General features: G+C 41.8%; 1 pseudogene; it reads right to left on the reverse strand.

The window, feature by feature from the left end:
* Positions 1-17,958, reverse strand: part of LOC139044109 (sodium/hydrogen exchanger 9B2-like) — a 51,424-nt pseudogene extending 33,466 nt beyond the window's left edge.
* Positions 17,959-17,987: the final 29 nt, after the last annotated feature.

Consider the following 17,987-nt stretch of genomic DNA (forward strand, 5'->3'; position numbering starts at 1 on the left):
TCCTCTTTGATTTCTTCAATGATCCAATGGTTGTTCAATAGCATGTCCACATATTTCCGACTTTCCCAGTTTTGTTCTTGTGGTTGATTTCTAGCTTCCTAGCATTGTGGTCAGAAAAGATGGTTGGGATGATTTCAATCTTCTTGAATTTATTGAGGCTGGCCTTGTTATCCAACATATGGTCTATCTTTGAGAATGTTCCATGGGCACTTGAGAAGAACGTATATTCTGCTGTTTTTGGATGGAATGCTCTATATATGTCCATTAACTCCATCTGGTCAAGTGTTTCATTTAAATCTGCAATTTCCTTGTTGAATTTCTGTCTGGATGATCTGTCCCTTGAAGTAAGTGTGGTGCTGCGGTCCCCTACTGTGATTGTGTTGCTCTTAATTTCTCCCTGTAGGTCTGTTAATAATCGCTTTATGTACTTTGGTGACCCTGTGCTAGGTGCATATATATTAATAAGTGTTATGTCCTCTCGATGGAATTTCCCTTTTATCGTTAAATACTGCCCCTCCTTGTCTCTCATTGTCTTTTTTAACTTGAAGTCTGCCTTGTCTGATAAAAAGTATGGCAACCCCTGCTTTCTTTTGTTGGCCATTAGCTTGAAGTATTGTCTTCCATCCCTTCACTCTAAGCCTATGTTTGTCTTTGTAGCTGAGGTGCGTTTCCTGGAGGCAGCATATTGTTGGGTCTTGTTTTTTAATCCATCCAGCTACTCTATGTCTTTTGATTGGAGAGTTCAGTCTATTTACATTTAGAGAGATTATTGTTATATGAGGGCTTAATGCTGCCATTTTATCTCGTTTTCTAGTTGTTCTATGTTTCCACTGTTTCTCTTCCTTTGCATTTCTGACTGCCATTTCATTTTGTTGGTTTTCCAAGAGGGATTTCTCAGTTCTCTCTCTTTGTGAATTGTGGTTTTGCTCTGATTTTTTTGTTTAGTGGTTACCGTGAGGATTGTATCAAAGATATTGGAGATGAGACAGTCCATTTTCTCATAGCCTCTTATCGCCATTAACCTAAGCAAGTTCCTTCCATTTCCTCTCCCCTTCTGGGTAATTGCTGTTACACAATGCTCTGTTTTTAATTTCCTGAGTTTGTGGCTAAGTTGAAGTGTTTATCATTGCTTCTGATGCTTTCTTTCCCTTTCTCTTTTAAGTTGTAATTGAGTCTTTACCTTCCTATTCTGGTAGAGAGCTGCAGGTTTCTGATCATGTCTGTCTATTTACCTTCTTGCTCAGAGCTTTGTAGACCTTCGCCTTTTTGTTGCCAGTGTGAGGGCATCTTTAATTATTTCTTGTAGGGGAGGTCTTGTGGCAGTGAACTCCCTCAGCTTTTGTTCATCCGGGAAAGCTTTCACTTCTCTATTGTATCTGAGGAAAAGTTTTGCTGGATAGAGTATTCTTGGCTGAAAGTTTTTGTCTTTCAGTATTTTGAATATATTATTCCATTCTCTCCTAGCCTGTGAGGTTTCTACTGAGAAATCTGCTGAAAGCCTGACGGGGCTTCCTCTGTAGGTTATCTTCTTGTACCTTGCTGCTCCTAATATTCTTTGTTTATCCCAAACTTTTGCCGTTTTTACTATTATATGCCTTGGAGAGGGTCTTTTCACATTGATAAAGTTGCGCATACGATTAACTTCATTTATCTGTAAATCTGAAACCATCCCCATGTTTGGGAAGTTCTCAGCAATTATTTCTTTGAATAAGCTCTCTGCTTCTTTCTCCCTCCCTTCTCCCTCTGGGATACCTATAATCCTTATGTTGCTTTTCCTAATTGAGTCAGATATTTCTTGAAGAATTCCTTCATTTTGAAAAAATCTTAGTTCTGTCTCCTCCTCCACCTGTAGAATTTTTACATTTTTATCCTCAAGAAGACTAATTCTTTCCTCCATAAGATCAATTCTATTTCTTAATGATTCTAGATTATTATTTGTGTTTTTCATATCCAGAATTTCTGCTTGATTTTTTTTATAGTTTTAATCTCTTTGGTGAAGAGATCCATTTTGTTGCTGGGCTCCTTGAACTGTCTTTCTGTGTTTTCTTGTAAATCGTTGAGTTTCCTTATGATGGCTATTTTGAATTCTCGGTCATTTAGCTTGTATATTTCTGTATCTTCCATGTTGGTTTCTGGAGAATTGTCATTTTCCTCCTGGTCTGAATTGTTGCTGCAGTTTCTCATGGTGTTTGATGAACTAATCTTTTGTTGTGGCATTTGTGGTATTCTTAGGATGCAGATTCCCCCTGTTACCGCTAGCGGGGAGCAGGAGTAGTGTTTCTGGCCGTACCCCATCTGCTGGAAGCTGTGGGGGTATTATGGGTGCTTGCCCCAGCCTGGGATGCATTCAGGCACTTGTGTGGACTGTCCTTGTCAGGCGGGGCTTCCTCACTAGGCTAGGGCCACTCTTTGGTGCCTCAGGGGCACTCTGAGCTCCCCCTCTCCACCGGAAAGTGATCACCAGTGGGCTCAAAGCTACCTCACCTATTCCCACAGCTGCCTGGGACATGTTCCCTCTTTGGGAGCACTCATGTGTGCCTGGAAGTGTTTGTCCCAGCACAAAAATCTGCTGAGGTCCCTTATGATCCACAGTCCGTGGTGCTACTGAGCTTGGTGGGCAGGGCTTCCAGGCAGAGACCTGAGCTATGGCTGCTCCTTGACAGCCCTGGGGCATGGTGGGCTCCCCCTCCCCGCCAGGAAAGTAAGTGCATGTGGGTTCAAAGCTGCCACACCTATTCCCACAGTTGCCTGGACTGGTTACCTCTTTGGGAGCACAGCTGCACTGTGAGCATTCATGCACACCTGCGAAGTATTTGCCCCAGCTTGGAAATCTGCTGAGGTCCCTGTTTACGATCTGCAGTCCGTGGGGCTGCTGAGCTTGGTGGTCAGGGCTTCCCTGCTGGGACCTGGGCTATGGCTGCTCCTTTACCGCACAGGGGTGTGGTGGGCTCCCTCTCTCCACTGGGAGATCAACCACGAGTGCAGGCTAAGGGTTACCGCCGCCTCCTCTTATGGTTGCCCTGCTGCGTGTTCCCACTTTCCAGGTGCTTGCACCAGGTTGGAGTGTTCGTGTTGCATGCACAGGGTTAGCGGGGAGAACAGGGTGTGCTCACCTGTCTCCATCACTTCCTGGGGGGCCAGTCCACCCACCCTCAGATTTATAGCTGCGTGTGTCTCTCAGGCATCCTGTTGTGCTGTGTGGGTTTCCTCTGTTGGTCAGTAAGTGTCCATTTAGTTATAACTCAAAAGGGAGAGCGAGGAAGGGACTAGCTCACTCAGCCATATTGCTGACGTCACTCCTCCCAAATGTTTTAAGTAATAGCAGCTCTATGGGAATAAATTGAATTGCAAACGAGGATTCTTCCTTATAAAATGATGTGACATTTGGAAGTGTAGCTGTGTTGGCTTAAACCTTAGTTGCATTACTTAACAGTAATAACAACCAACATTTATGTAATGCTTTTCTGTTTACAACTGATTTCTCAATCACTTTTCTCATTGGAGGTCTAACATAATCCTGTGAGATTACTCTGACGCAGAAGAGGAAAAGGTCCTTGATCTCTGCTCTTTTCCTCTTTCTGACAGCTGGAATGGTGGTGACCACAGTGCTCTTGGAAGCCCTCCATGTTGAAGATGGTGGAGCTTTTCAGCCTGGGCCCCTAGTGACTGTGTGGAATAAAGACACATACCATTGTGAATTGTTCACCCAGTAACTTTTTTTTTTCTTTTCAGAAGGGAAGCCCACCCGTTTCTACTCTCCCCTTTTTTTCTTTAAGATTTTATTTTTCCTTTTTCTCCCCAAAGCCTCCTGGTACATAGTTGTGTATTTTTAGTTGTAGGTCCTTCTAATTGTGGCATGTGGGACGCCGCTCAGTGTGGCTTGATGAGTGGTGCCATGTCTGCGCCCAGGATCTGAACTGGTGAAACCCTGGGCCACCAAAGTGGGGCTTGCCAACTTAACCTCTCGGCCATGGGGCCGACCCCTCTTTTTTTTTTAAATATGGTTTTAAGGTATCCTTTTTTTGGTGAGAAAGATTGGCCCTGAGCTACCATCTGTTGCCAATCTTCCTCTTTTTTCTTGTTTTTTTCCTCCTCAAAGCCCCAGTACGTAGTTGTATATCCTAGTTGAAGATCTTTCTAGTTCTGCTGTGTGGGACACTGCCTCAGCATGGCTGGATGAGGGGTGCTACGTCTGCACCCACGATCCGAATGGTGAAACCCTGGGCTGCTGAAAGGGAGCATGTGAACTTAACCAGTACACCACCTGGCTGACCCCACCTAGTAGTTTTTATGTGTGAGAGAAATAAACTTCTTTTTGTCCTTTAAACCATATTATTTGAAATCTTTCATTATATGACAACTTCATCTTTTACCATCTTTCTGAATTCACCCGTACCATTTACATACCATTTGTTATCACTCTATCCAGTAAACCATGTGGAGGCAAGCAAATGTTTGTCTCAGTCTTTGCAAATGAGTTGATTCAGTTGGTGTTTCCTGCAGCCTTTTTTCACTGCTACTCAATAGGTTACTTCCTTCTGTTGGTTCATTTCCCTCTGTACCTTTGAGGTTCATAACTGTCTCCTCCTGTGTTTAAAGCAATTAAAAAAATACTTAAAACTGTACATTTGCTGTCCATTTTTATACTCACTGAGCCACCACATCACGAATAAAATTTCCATTATTAGAATTAAGGGTAACAGTTCATAGGGGAAATATACAGCTTCATTTCTAGCTAATCAGCTACTGCTTGGAACAAGAACTCTCTTAGGGGTGTTTACCACTGAGTCACTATTGTAGCATTATAAATGCCTGAGTCACATACAATGTCATTACATTTGCAATACTGTTTAAAAATTAGCCTATTTAAGATATGATTCAAAGCAATAGTTGGTAAATATATCAAAGTGGTTCAGAAAAAAAATAACTATCTGTGATGAAAAACAATTCACATTCATTCATCTACTTAAATTTAAGCAATAAAAACAGAGAGGGAAGAAACCAGAAGCATTCTAGGGTTTAGGCTGCGAACACAAAGCATTTCACAGGCTCTCTATTTCTGCAGTTTTATGTAGGGCTAGCTGCTAAAATGACTGGGAAAATTGGTAGTCACACCTACTGTACAAGCTTGGGGATTAAGAATGGGAGAATTGTTAACTGAGTGACAGAGAACGAAGAGGACACGTTGCTATCATAGATTTGGAAGTCCCTTCCTTAAGGAAATGGTTGAGACGGTCTACACTTGATCACAGATTTACCTGGGTTTCTTGATCCGTAGAGGCTATGTTATTCATCTCTGTGGATGGTGCCAAATCTTCATGTTCAATTGTCTTATCTTCATTCTCCATGATTGATAATTAAGAGTAAGATGATAGAGGGAAAAGGAACAAGATCTGTTCTGAAGGAGAAACAGTATAGATATAGAATAGCAATTTGGGATTTAAATAAATGAATCAGACAGCAATTTGAGCCATTTAAAGGAATGAATTGTACTTATTTTTCCCCTTAGAACTCTGAATGGCTAAGATATTTTAGATTATTCTTAACTTTCAATTGCTAATCTTTTCTTTGATTACAATATATTATCCTATTGCTTATCTACCTTTTTATCTCTCTTAAAAAAGCCCTTGTTGACCATCATATGTTCATGATTTCTCTCCCATCCTGTTTTTTGAGTTATACTTTACACATTCCAGGCAATATTACTGTTAAATTGTCCTCTGTAATGGGCCAACTTGATGAAGCAGGAAAGCTCCAGGTAATTTTCCAATGTTGATAGAGGAAATGAGTCACCAAAGAGAAATCTATGGACTCCATCATTTTCAGAGAAACCAGAGTCACTAATTCCTGCCCGGCTCTTATTTCTGAATTAAAGTAAAAAAATACAACATTGATTGAGTAGCCACAATGTCTTAGACACTATAAGTGCTATGGTAGTCTCCTGCTGGTTATTATGGGTAACTCAAAGATTGCCAAAACACATTCTTTGTTTTCCATAGGCTTATGGTATGCCAGGAAACATAAACTTATACCAAGTAACTAAAAACTTGTAGGGCAGACCTACAAGGTTGGCTTCGTAAACACCCACTTCAACCTTTTCTCCCCTGGCTGCCCAGGCTATAGAGGCTGAAAAGCCACATAATCCAATTCTTAGCCATGTTTGCAGCTAGAGGTAGCCATGTGTCCCAGCTCTATGTAATGAGACATAAGTGGGAGTCCCTGGGAAGGGCTTTCATTCCCAAATAATAAGGGAAGGACTTTTGAGAATCATACTGTTTACTTTTCACCTCTAACATTTCCCTTTCTCCTTCCTTGGATGTAGATACACTACCTGGGGGACAGCAGCCCTCTTTCCACCAAGAGAATAAAAAGCCTTATACCAAAGAGAGTACAGAAGTGGAGTGGGTTCCCTGATGACATCCTTGAGTTGCTGCATCAGTCTTGGGCTGCCAAGCTTTGAGGTAATGGTTTAAACCACTATTAGTCAAGTTTTCTTTTTACTAGTAACCAAAGTTATTCCTAATGCAACATGTATGATGAATATTATAGTAGAGGTACAAACTACAAACCTAGGTAGGACCAAAGGAAAAATTATGTAAGATAAGGGAAAATCTAATTCAACACATATTTAAGTGCCTAATATGTGCCAGGCACTATGCTAGGCCATAAAGACAAAGATTAATTAGACAGGACTCCTGCCTCAAGGAATCATTTTCTGTTTAACAAAGTGCCAAGATGTTTGAATTTAAAATTTCAAAGAAAATTATATCCTTTCCACCACGACCACCATCACCACCACCATTTTTCTTCCTTACAAAACACAGTGTTAGCCAGAAAGGCATCTCAAAGAAACTTCAGCTTGATTTTTATTATGTATAATAAACATATGCATATATGATGACATATTATATATATGTATATATAATTTTTTGAATTAAAAAACTTATTCCAAAATTTAGACTCATAATGAGAAAGAACAGCATTTTGACAGGAAAATGTTGGGCTCAGAAAACCCTTGTCTTAAGGGCATAGAAGCATGAAAGCCAGTGGGGTGTGAGGGAAACTTTGCTGCTCCCACTTTGCATGTAGGAGGAGGCTGAGAGTAACGGGGGAGGAGGGTAGAGATTTGGAATATCACGTCCAAAACCATGGGGCTTGGCCTTTACCCTCTGTAGAGAATGACCCTTCATCTCAGAGTAAGTGACCAGGTCTGCTGGCTCTGGAGTTGGACAAACCTGGGTCTGAAGTTCAGCTCCATCATATACCAAATCGCTTAGCCTCTTTCTAACTAATTCCTTATCTACAAAATGGAGACAAGAGTAGTTCCAACCATGCACACGATAAGCATCCAACAGTGTTGGTTATAAGCCACTCATATTCCTTCTCTCTAATTATCATAAATCTCTAAGAATCCTTCTGCTTTTCCTATTAACCTTGAAGAATTTATTACTTAAGCCCATTGATTTTCTTTGACCATATTTTTTACTTCTTTCTGTCAAGGCCAGCTTCTTGATTAGGTGGATGTAACACTCACCACTGTCATTTCTTCACCTTTTTCTTTAGTAGAATTACATAGAAACTCTTGGGCAGCGCCACTAGAACTACCTCCACCAAATTCTCAAAATCAGCCAATTATGCTACTTACGAAGAGTATTTTTAAACAGCCAACAAGTACAACTGATTATTTCTAGTAGAGATAAACTATTGACTAAAATGAAGCCTTTGAGAATTTATTTTATTAATGTTATTCTGGTCCTTTTTAACATAAATGATCAAAACTTGGTGTGTTGCACAGTATATGATATTTGTGGAAATACATAGTTTTGTGTTTCAAAAAAATTTCCCTATTCTCCCCTAAACTCCACCATGAATGCTAAACTACTTATCTGCAATCAGAGCAGTATTACAAAGAGGAAAGGTAAAATAAAATGCCAGTCTTTTAGTAAGTCCAGTAAAGCAACTTACAGCTGCTCAGCTTTGTTTATTCTCTGCTGTTTTCATTTCCAAAAGAACACGTAAGCTATCGTCAGAAACCCACTTAAATTTAGAAAAATCACAAAAATGTAACTTTTACTTAAAGCAACCGTGTTCATGGCATTTACTGTTCATAGTCATTGGATCTTAAAATTACAATAGTATATCACCTATTAAGAAAGCAGTTTTGGCAAAGAAATCAGAAAATATGCAGAAATGACTTTTTTTTAAAGACTGGCACCTGAGCTACCAACTGTTGCCAATCTTTTTTTTTTTTTTTCTGCTTTTTAACTCCCCAGATTCCCCCAGTATACAGTTGTATATTTTAGTTGTGGGTCCTTCTAGTTGCAGCATGTGGGACGCTGCCTCAGCGTGGCCTGATGAGCAGTGCCATGTCTGCACCCAGGATCTGAACCAGCGAAACCCTGGGCCGCCGAAGCAGAGCGTGTGAACTTAACCACTCGGCCACAGGGCTGGCCCCCAGAAATGACTTTTGAAGGGCCAAAAGAAATGTGATGAAATCCATTAAAAAGTAGAAAGTTTATACCCCTTACTCAGAGAGAGGCTCTCCAGTCCTCATTCAGAGCCCATTAACTCTTATTTTGAAAACAACTCTAATGACTCTGCTCATCTGGTTTCCAAACCCTCAGAAGATAAGACGTTATAAATTAAAACAAACGAATGAAGAGATTGTAAAGAAGCAAACTGACAACAGCACGAGTGACAGCTGACAGTGAAAGAGATGGAAAAGAGCAATCTAGGTGTACAAAACGTGGGGATAAATGTCTTTTCCACAGGAGTATTTACAGTTTTGTCCTGCCAAGTGTCTCTTCCCCTCCTTTTTTGGCAACAGCACACTAATTTTCTCTTGTGGAATCCACAGCTCCCCTAGTCTCCATCCATGGTTCATGTGAGGCTCACGTCATCCTCACCTCCCCAACCCCCTACTGCACCAATGTTCCAGAGAGGGGGACAGGCCTAGACAATGAGGAGCTCCTTCCCTGGTCACACTGACTGTTCTAGGCATGAGCAAGTGACTCATACCTGGCTAATGAGAGTCAGCTTTATGGTGTTTCCTGGAATCACTGGGAAAGAGCTTGCTTTCTTTTAGAGTTGCTAAGCCCAGACTTGCTGTTGACAATCTTTGTGACATATAAGAAAAGCCTTCCAAAGAATGATCATAGAGCAAAGCAGATTCTGAATATGCAAAGAGAGAGAGAGAGAGAGAGCTCCAGATTAATACTCATATTGTTGGTACACCTAGAAGCAGCTCCTTTCAGTTAGATGAGCCAATTAATTCCTCACCAGTTCGAGCTGGGTTCCTGTCACTTGCCACCAAATGCATCCTTCATAAGAACCTTCATACCTGAACTGCCCTGAAAGATCCCCAGTATTATAAGAGATGTTTAGAAAGGTGATTCTACATCTCCAAGAAAAAGAAAAGAAAAGAAAAGAAAATGATGTGGAGATATTTTCTGTTATTAAAGGCATTAAAATATATAATACAATTTAGAGATTTTCTTTAAAGAGAATGTTAAAATAAGCAAAAATCTGGTATTCAATAAAATAGGTGTCAGTTATCCAAAAAATAAATTTAAGTGAAATGCTCTTTTTTTAAACAATGTTGGTTAAATAAAATACTCTAGTTAATGGACCTTAATTATTTTTTCATTGTGTTCACGGAAGACTTTTGAAGTCCTCAGTCCCAGGGAAGGTTTAAGAGAGCTGTTAAGCATCTGAGATGCTGAGTATCTGGGATGGAAAAATGAAAAAGTGGGGAAATTCAGAGAAACTAGGTGGTTTCCAAGAAATTAAGAATCACAGGGTAATGGTATAAAAAAAGTTGGAAAGGTCTTTAGAAATATCCTAGTCTAATCTCTTTAACATTCAAATGAGAAAACTACTGCCTAGAGAAGCTAAGTAACTTTTTCAACTAATAGCCAATGTCAGCCAAGCCTCACAGTAAAACCGTGTAAAAACTTGTGAAATGAGTTGGTTCTTTAATCTGTATCATTGACTTCATGCATCTCTACCAAATCACTACATTATATTTTTACATTTTTGCTATAATATTTTATTTAAAATCCCACTCATATATACTCATAGTTAATTCTAAGTTTGAAAACACATTCCACAAGAAGTTTGAAAACATCTTCTACAAGCAAATACAAATATTTTTATTTTCTACCTTGTATTATGTTCAGCTTTACTCTTTCCCATTGTTAGAAATGTTAATAGAGTTTATTATGAATAAAAAATTGTACTAACCTAAATGGTTGTACAACATTGGTGACAAAATGAATGGAACAAGAACTTTTGTCCTATTCTCATGACAAATATTATTTACATATTCTCAATTAATAGTTAACTGGCTGACACCTTGCCACTTAACCATGTCTTAAGATTCTAAGAATTAAGGAGGTTTTCTTTTAAAAAATCCAGTTAAGCTGAGAGGCTTTGAGAGATTTTTATCAGAAAATTACACTGAGAACTCGGAAGATATTTTAGATAAAAGCGCCTATACACAGAAACAAGTTTTTTTCTGCTTCTCCATCAAGGTAGTGCCTTATTCAGACTGATATCACAACCTGTACACTATATTAGGAAAAAAAACCTATCCTGCGTCAAATGGTGAAATTTTATAGATTTCATAAATTCAGTAAATAACATGAATTTAATCAAATTCTGTGACTCAAATACAGATTTCAATAGAAGAAGGAGGTTTGACCTGAGCCCAGGGACGTGGCTGCTAAGACCATCTGCCTGTCCACTTGCATGTAGGTCAGTAGGTCAGGTGTCACCTGCATACACACGCCAACGGCTGCTGACTCTCTAGCATTCTTAGTATACAGAATTTCCTACAGGACTGACCCAAACACTTAGAAACAATCTTGGCTCAATTTGAGCTTTGCTTTCCAGTATTATGGATATATGCCACCAAAATCATAGAGCTGTGGACCTGAACAGTTTCCTTAGTCTTTCCTCCAAACCTGAGAGAAAACTGCACATCAAGAAGATGAGCAGTTCTGTATATGAGTATGGATGTAAATAGAGAAAAAAGGTCTGTTAATAGTAGTTGCCTTTTGGGTGGAAAATGGAATTGAAGAGGTTGAAATTTCATTTTCATTCTCTATATTTCTGTACTGTTAGGATTTTTACAAGAAGACTTTCTTACGCAATTTAAAATACACTGAAAAAATTTATGCAATTCTTAAAGCTTTAGAGAAAAGGAATACAGCTTTCCTTGGTAACACTATTTTTCAGAGATAGAATCTCGTCATTTGACTTTAGGTAACTTAATCCCACCCGCTACAATTTAAGGTCATTTTTGTTTTTGTGGTTAAGAAAATGGAGAACTGCCTAGAATCTTCTACAGCAGTTTTCAAATATTTCTTAAGCCAAAAATCTTTCACCAAATGAAACCTTTTCCTGAAACCCAACAAATGGGATAGAGAAAAGGTGGAGCTGAAGGAGCCTATCACTTGCCCTGCTCCTTCTGGCAAGTGAAGCACAATTAAAACCCTTTTGTAAACACGCTTTCACATAGAGGAGATGTTTGTTAAATCAGCCTTCTCTTTTTCAGGTTATCTTATTAATCTAAATGTTTAAAGGTGCTTTCTGCGGGCTGGCCTGGTGGCACAGTGGTTAAGTTCACACGTTCCACTTCGGTGGCCTAAAGTTCCCCAGTTCGGATCCCAGGTGCGGACCGACATGCCACTTGTCAAGCCATGCTGTGGCAGGCGTCCCACATATAAAGTAGAGGAAGATGGGCATGTATGTTAGCTCAGGGCCAGCCTTCCTCAGCAAAAAGAGGAGGACTGGAGGCAGATGTTAGCTCAGGGCTGATCTTCCTTAAAAAAAAAAAAAGTGCTTTCAGTAATATTTCAGAGGAAATAAAAGAACTATGATTTGCAAATGTCCAAAGGCTTACTGCTATCGACTGAATTACTGCTAAAAGATCATTACATGGATAAAGGCTGATTATTCCTGTTGTTTGTTGTCTGTGATATGGACTGTCCAACATTTACTGGGATGTTCTTATTGAGAATTTACATATATTGCTGGAGTACAATATGTGCTGTATTCGTACATTTGAAGGAGCATCTCCAGGACTGTTCATGAAGCCTTCTATAATGATTACAATGATAAACATCACCTACCTTCGGGGTTTATCCATTCACGTGTTGAAAGGGGGGGTTCTCAGTCTCACGCAGTACTTCTATATAGAACATACAGAAACCTTCCAGTTCCTGGGTCCTGCTAACCAACTCTGATCTAAGGCTCATTTTCCAAAAGGAGCACTGCCCAGCCGTGACGAATTCAGATCAAGTGAAGAGTAGGGCTTAAAATGTCCTTGATAAATAAGTACTGAAACGACTGAGAATGTTTCCCTGAACAAGAACGACCTCATCTGAAAGTGTTAGCGTGCCAACCACATGGGACCAAGTTATCAGAGAAAAACAACTGCTCTGCTGTTTGGTTAACTGATACAGACACGTAAAGTAAAACACTGTATAATGAGATATGAATGAAAGGAAATTATCCCTAGGTAAGAAAGGACCCAGTACTTGCTTTTCTCCTTTGTAATCTCTCTCCTCACCTAGGAAAAAAGCATTTAATTGAAAGTTTAAAATATTATTTCTAGGCCTACTACAATCAGAATCTCCAGAGACTGAACCCCCCAAGTGTGGCAGACAGGACTTACTAACTACCTAAAACCACTGCTCAGGCATGCCGGTGGGGCCCTCCTCCACCCCAAGGGGTAAATCACGACTGGGCTAAATCAATCTCTCTAACACCATTCCTCTCTGCCGGCTGGTGGTTCAGAGCTGAGCGTAATTCACTCTGTCCAATGAAGTTTGTGAGCAAGGCTATTGGAGGCCACTGGGTAAGACTCCTAATAAAAAGACAGGGAAGCAAGAGAACCCTCTCCTCTTTGTGCCTTTAAATTGTGTGTGTGTGTGTGTGTGTGTGGAAATGGAGCTGTGGAGGGGCACTATGTTTCTTGGAACTCTAGCAGCCATCATTCACCCATGAAGAAAAAGGCAAGATTGGCTCATAGAAAGTGACCTAGAGCCTGATATCACTGGGGACCGAACAAACCCTGGACGCGCTTACCTTCAGACATCTTGTTGTGTGGGAAAAATTAAACCTGTATTTTTGAAAGTAATTTTGGCCAAATATCCTGTTACTTGCAGCCAAAAGCACCCTAACCAATCCAACAGGTGATTCTGACGCAGAGCCAGCTCTGAGAAGTTCTGATGAGGAGCAGTGATGAGGGACCTTTGGCTCACACATATCTATCTCCCTAGCTTCTTGACATGGTGCAAAATCTTCAGAGGACACACAACCAGAACACTGCCTTTGTATTGATATATCTCAACAAATAAACCGAAAATAACAATTTTAGTAGCTAAAGACCAATACCAAGGTTTTTAGGACCACCCTTTTAGTCAATAGAGATCATATACATTGTAAAGTTGTATATTTTCCCTCCCCATCCCTGAAGTTCATTTGTAATATTTGAATATCGAATTAAAAAAAATTGGGCTTATAAACATGTGATTGTTTTCTAAATTTCTACCCATGAAACAAACAAAACAGTAACACAACACCACTACCATCCCTGCCTGCACTTCCTTTTTGCTCTCTCTACTTGGTAAAATTCTATCAGTCATTCAACATTTAACTTACAAGTCACCTTGTCAATTAGTATTTCCTAACTCCACATAGACTAGCTCTGTCCCTCTTTCTTCTCTCTGAGGACTCACTCACTTATTTGACAAACATCTATTAAGCTCTTGCTATGTTCTAGTCCTTGTGCTGGGGATTCAAAAGTAAACAGTCTGACATAGTTCCTCTACTCAGAGGTTAAAACCTAATCAGAGAATGACAGATCATTCCTTAAGCAACCATAATAGAATGTAGTAAGTTTCAATTTGGGGCACATAAGACAGCAACCCCATCACTTCAAAATCAGTGACGTTCATCAGACTTTCACTGGATAAGATACCAAGATGACTGAGATGCAGTCTCTATTCTTTAAGGGAGGCACAGAGACTGATATGTGTTCATCAAACCAGTTTCCCCTGCTGCCTGCGCACACAGGTATTTGACATTTCCTAGCCTCTCTTGCAAGTCAGTGTGGCATGTTACTGAGCTCTGGCCACAGGACGTGGGCATGAACAATGTCTGCTACTTCTACTCTTCACTTGTAAGAAACCTCTCATGCAGTCTTCCACATACCCTCTCTTTTCCTGTCCATTGCCTGGAAACTAAGGACTCGACGGTCTTAGGGGATGGCACAGCCATAATATAAAAAGAGTGTGGGTTCCTGAATCACTGAGTAGAAGGCCACTAGCTGAACACCTGATTGAACTTTCCATGAGGGAGAAATAAGCTGCCTCTGTGTTGTTACTGAGATTTTGAGTTTATCTGTTATAGCAGCTAGTGTTACCTCAAGGTAATTTAATTGTGATGTGAGAAGTACAGTCACATAGTTAAATGGAGAAAGGAGGTATTGCCTACTTGGCTGGGGTCAAGCCTTGAAAGAGGACCCACTCTTGTGAAGAAAATAAAGACCAGTACAGGCAGAGAAACCACAGGATTAAAGGATGAGAGGTGAAAGAGAATGTGTCTGTAGGGAACTCTGTGTATATCTGCATCAACTACACCATAAACGGCAAGATGCGGAGTGGTTAGAGGACAATGGGATTAATCCTTACTGTAAATCCTGTGTCACTGCCTCCTAGTTGGGCCATTTGGGGCAAGTTACTTAACCAGTACAGATAAGTTTCTTCATCAGTAAAATGGTGAAAATGCCTATGTCACAGAAAATCTTAAAAAAGTACTAAGTACATCATGCAGTCCCAAAATAGTCCCCTCAATGCTTTCTCCTCCTTTTATAGGATTTTCCCTGAGAAGAAAGCATACATGTGCTGAAGGGACACTGGTAAATTCAAACCTTTCAGTCCTTCATGTAAACCACAGAAAAATAAAGGAATGGATTTCGAAAAAGGCAAAGAGCTTTTATGATATCAACAAGATATCTTTAATAACTTTATAAAGCTGTTAAAAACTCTTTAGAACTTATCATAATTGTGCTTTCTTTAACATGCAGGATACATGACTCTAAAAACACTGAGAACACCACCGCCTCACACAAGTGCATATACAGGCAGCTCCATTCCCCACATACTGTGTTCCTAGGCTTTGTGTGCAAAAGATGTAAACCCTTTCCCCTAGAGGAAACATCTGTTCTATCATTGGGGTCTGTGAGCAGCCTATCAATTATCAATAGGACTAGGAAACAGTTGGGCATGAACCAGATACTCAACAATTTCTTGTTACAGAATACATTCTGTAAATGTTTTAAATGAAGAAGGCGTTTACATTATATTTGTACAGCAAGAGATGTCAGAGATAATCTAGTCTATGCGTAACAAACTCAAATACCTTCAGGGATAAACTCAATGTGGGGTCTGCAGCACCCGGTGAGGGCACAGCCCAGCTGAAGGCATCAGATCACTGCAGGCCCCTGGGCCTCATCTCATGTCTTCACTTCCCATCAAAAGAAACTGAAGAGATTAGGTTTAGATGACTCTTGGAGGCTACAGAGCAAACATATTAATGAGTCAGCGCAGAAAATAGAAACCACTCCAGGTATTTTAAGCAGAAAGAGATTCTACAGGGAATTGAGTGAACTGTTGAAAAGGCTAGAGAGCAGGGTCTACGCTGGGCCTCCAGGAAGGACTTCTAGAACACTAGTAACTGAACCACTGGGGAATGTACTATTTTTGCCTCAATCAGGAGACCCCACAGGGACTACAGCGTTCAAGAACAACACTGTAGCTGAGACCCAGAGAGGCTGGGATCTGGAAGCTGCCTGGACAGAGAACACAGAAGATGTTTCCCACCTCCCTCAACCACCTCCGGACAGCCAGAGAGCTGGTGCTTCAACACGACAACGCTGACCTGGCTGTCCCTGCTGCTGTAAGGCCCTCCCAACACCCACAGTTCTGGAGACTGGACACTCGCATCTCCTGCACCGTCCTTGTCAACAGAAATTCGCCAAAAATAGCAGGGAGATGCCTCTGCCTCATCCCTGCCTTCGAAATCTCAGGCAAGTCATCTACTTGCCAGACGCTAATTTTACATCCAGAACTCTACCTGCGAGGGAGTCTAGGAAATACTTTAGCTTTCCAGTTTCGCCTGTACAAAGAGGCATACAAGAAGCAAGCAGGAATGGATGTGAGGGCCAAACTTCCACATCCAGGATAGCAACTTTTGGTGTAGGCCCCAGGGCTCAGACCTACATCATCGACCTTTTCCCACTTATTCTACAATGCCTTCTAGGGAAATCCTAAAAAAAGGAAAAAATTAAAAAATAAAAATACAGGCAAAATATGCTGGAAAATATATTATGCGATTCAGTCACTTTGCTCACATCATTAGCATACCATGAATCCACTACCTAATTTTTTGTTAGGTATATTCTGATCCATTGGATTTTGAGTTACTGAATGGCAGAAACTTTATTTAATTCATATTTGTATCTCCTGTCCCCATGCCTGCGTGGCCCAGAGAAGACACACGGGTACTTGCTGAATTGAAACGTTACATTCTTGACTTGGAGAGAAACAGTAAACTAGAATTTCACGAGAGCACTTTGTAGCAGCAATAACTTCAGGCGGAGGCCCCATTAGAGAGATGGAGTGGGGTTGAAAAGGGCTTTTAGTCTTTCAGTGGAAACAGAGGTTGACTTGTCTCAGTAGGGTATCTGCCTCTCTCTATCCACTCATGTTATCCATTTCTTGACCGGAGGCTAAAGGAAATGCGGCTTCCTGCTGTTAATCTTCTAGGGCAACAAGTACACCAGCTTCTAGGGTGAGATAACAGGCTGCTGCCTGGGAAGTACAGTCACTTGACATGTTGATAGCTCTGAGAAATGCGTTCTCGGGCAATTTTGTTGTGCAAGCATCAGAGTGTACTGAAGCGGAACAAAATGTGTGACCCCAAAATGTGTTCTTTCAACATGAACATTATTTTAGGATTATTTGTAAGAAAAAAAAGACTCAGAGGTTTTTCTTGTTACCTTCACTTTAAGCGCCTAAAAGTGATACAAAAACCTGTCTCAGGAAGCGAGCTATGTCACCTTGGTGTGACAAGAACGAGGCAGTAGAGCGGGAGGAGCCTAGAAAAGCCTGTTTGCTGGGCTCCCCTCTGTCTTCTGTTTCTGCGTGGCCAAACACTTGTTTTCCAAATGTTTGCTCCTTTTCTCCTACCTGTGAACTGCCTTCCTACCCTCTGAAGCCCCTGGCTCTCCCCACCCCCAACATCTTTTGTCTTCAGCTGAGGATGGCATTTAAGGCGAGGGCCTCGGCCATTTTGGCAAGTTACTTGTTTTCCTGGGTTTCTCTCGTGTACACACGCTATTAGGCTTTCCTTCTCCCGTTAGAGTCTCTCGTGGCGATCTGATCATAGAGCGGCCAGAAGAGCCAGAAGGCAGAGGAGCATCTCTCCGCGCCCCGCAGCGCGCACGCAGCCCCGGCGGCAGAGCCCGCACCGCCGGCTGCAGGGCCGCTGACGCCCCCGCGGGAGGCCCGGGCAGCACGGCCGCCCCCAACTCGACAGTGGTGCCGGCTCCAGCGGCGGCGTCTGGGCGCAGCGGCACCTCGGCCCACAGGAGCCACACCCTCCGGTTGTTTTAAGAACTAAAATAAACGAGAGAAACCCACGGCAGCAACAACTAACAAGTGAGCGCGCACACAGCCACGCACCCCAGGGCCGCGCCCGCCTCCGCGCCCCCGGCCCGCAAGCCCTGAGGCCCCGCCGGTTCCGCTTACCCTGGTGTCTCGGGGGCCCAGCTCGCGGCCCGCGGGGGGCCCGGCTGCGCCGCGGCTCAGGGACGGGCGGGCCCGCGGGGGACCCGGCTGCGCCGCGGCCCAGGGACGACCGGGCGGGCGCCCGCACGCATCGCCCCAGGCGGCGCCCCGCCCTCTCGGCGCGGGAGA

This window comes from Equus asinus, unplaced genomic scaffold (assembly GCF_041296235.1).
Source record: "Equus asinus isolate D_3611 breed Donkey unplaced genomic scaffold, EquAss-T2T_v2 contig_591, whole genome shotgun sequence".
Classification (NCBI taxonomy): Eukaryota; Metazoa; Chordata; class Mammalia; order Perissodactyla; family Equidae; genus Equus; species Equus asinus.